This window comes from Crocuta crocuta, unplaced genomic scaffold (genome assembly GCF_008692635.1).
Source record: "Crocuta crocuta isolate KB4526 unplaced genomic scaffold, BGI_CrCroc_1.0 scaffold352, whole genome shotgun sequence".
NCBI classification, from domain to species: domain Eukaryota; kingdom Metazoa; phylum Chordata; class Mammalia; order Carnivora; family Hyaenidae; genus Crocuta; species Crocuta crocuta.
Window position 1 is genome coordinate 2,201,150 of NW_027532169.1, and position 2,549 is coordinate 2,203,698.

Sequence of the window (2,549 nt, forward strand, 5' to 3'; positions counted from 1 at the left end):
AAAGGGGGGGGGGGGGGGGGGGAGAGGGTAAGCTCATAAAGCTGGAAAAGCGACCCCCTTGGCACACTGGTTCGACCAGTGCTCCATGTTTTTAAAATCTGATCTTTAAATAATCTCTACACCCAACACGGGGCTTGAACTCATAACCCCGAGATCGAGTTGCAAGCTCCAGATTATGCCCATCAGGCACCACCGCCACCCTTGGCGCTCCATTTTTAAAAGCATGTCGTATCATCATTTCCTATTTACATTTTTAAACTTGCCTATAAAATGGCATGACTTACAGGACTTGAGTAACTATCTTTTTTAACATAAAACTTGTAGAACGGCCAAGGCACAGCCCACATCACTGAACTCTTATTAAACAGATGGTAAGAACAAAGTTGGCACCCTTACCAACCACTAGCTCCAGATAGGCTGTCATTCCATCCCACGCTGAGCTCCTCCTACCACACTATCTGGAATCCTTCTGGGTCAACCCTCCCAAACTTCTAGTTAAGAACTGCTAGCACTATGGAAGCACTGGGGTGCCATTTGACCTCATTTATCCACAGAACACACACAGCACGTGGCCACTTCTTTTTCTCAGCCATTACTCCTGGACTATAAAGTCACCCCATATCCTCATGGAACTGAGCTATAACATACTGGAGCTCCTTCTGGGCAAGCATGTCTTGTCCTCCCCAGCACAGAAAATTGGCCACTGTGGGAGGTCTCATCTCCCCCAAATTCTCAATACTGCAGCTTTGATGAAAGGTGGGGGACACGCCAACACTATACAAACACCCAACTGTCCAGAGAGCACTGTTTTATTAAACAGTGTGAGAACAGATGTAACATTCTATTCATAGAAATGAGTGGAGTGCCCAAGGCCTGAATCTGCAATTGGCTTAGTACCCATGACCACTTCGGTGGGAGCACCTCAGCTGGGAGGAAGTCACAGGTCTTTATTATTATTTTTTTAATGTTTTATTTATTTCTAGGAGAGAGACAGCGTGAGCAGGGGAGGGTCAGAGAGAGAGGGAGTCACAGACTGAAACAGGCTCCAGGCTCTGAGCTGGCAGTCAGCAGAGCCCGACGCGGGGCCCGAACCCACGAACCACGAGATCATGACCCAAGCTAAAGTCGGACGCTTAACCGACTAAGCCACCCAGGCGCCCCGTCACAGGTCTTTAAAAGACCACACAGCCCCTAACGTGAGCCATTTCCATGTAGTGCTGTCAGTGCCACAGGATTCTGGAGGATGACAAGGGGTCAATCCCCAACTGCCACTTCCCTAAGGTATTGCCCATTTGTTTTGAATAATAAGGAAAATTTGTGGGGCGCTTGGGTGGCTCCGTCAGTTCAGGGTCTTTTGATTTCAGCTCAGGTCAATGAGCTCACGGTTTGTGAGATCGAGCCCCCGGTCAGACCCCACAATGACAGTGCAGAGCCTGCTTGGGATTCTCCCTCCCACTCTCTGCCCCTTCCCAGCTTGCAAGTGCACACACACTCTCTCACAAAATAAACTTTTAAAAAAATAAGGAAAATTTGGGTAGGAACTCGGGATTAGGCTGTTAATGGTCCCAAATCACCCTTCGTGGGAAAGTGAAGATTTTCTGTTGTTTTTAGGTGAAATGTGGTAGAATGTGGTTGAAAAAAAAAGAAGCCGGTTGGGAGGAAAGCTTACACAATGCTAATGGCAGAACCTAGTGTTGCCTCAGTTTCAGTAACTCAACGAGGGCAGCAACTGAATTGTCACCAGGCTGAGCAAATTCAATATACATTCCAATAAGCTTTAGTTCCTACCCCAAGAAATTAAGAGACTTACTTCCTGTAACACATGTGAATAGTCTTAAGGATGAAGATTAAGAGGGGCACCTGAGTGGCTCAGTTGGTTAAGCATCCGACTTCGGCTCAGGTCATGATCTCACTGTTCGTGGGTTCGAGTCCCACATCGGGCTCTGTGCTGACCATCAGCTCAGAGCCTGGAGCCTGCTTCAGATTCTGTGTCTCCCTCTCTCTCTTACCCTCCCTGCTCATACTCTCTCAGAAATAAATAAAACATTAAAAATTTAAAAAAAAGATGACGATTAAGAGTGAACATCTGGAGCTTCAAGAGTAATTTCCATTATAATTTATCCTTCATGCAGAGATTGCAAAAACGAACTTCTGAGGAAAATACAATTCCGCCGACCTTTACGCCAATTTAATGTCATTTTAAGATTTTGTAGTTGTTGAAGTGAATCAGGAACTAGGATACTATCTTAAAAAGTTCCAGAACACATCTGGGTTAAAACAAAGACGGAACGATCTAGAATTCTTAGTCGTTCACAACCCACGTTCACTTACAATGAGGGGACTGCTAACTCCAAGCAGCACCTCCCTTCGACCCCTCAGCGCAGAAATCTTTCCTGCACAGCTCACAGGACTGACCGACCCCACCCAGAGAAGGTGGTGCTATTTCGCTCACTGACCTTCCCACGGCATCAGAACAGCACCTGGCGCACTAGGCCTCAGGGATGCACACAAGGAACTCAGGGCTAAGGCTTAAACTCCCACTAGGGGAC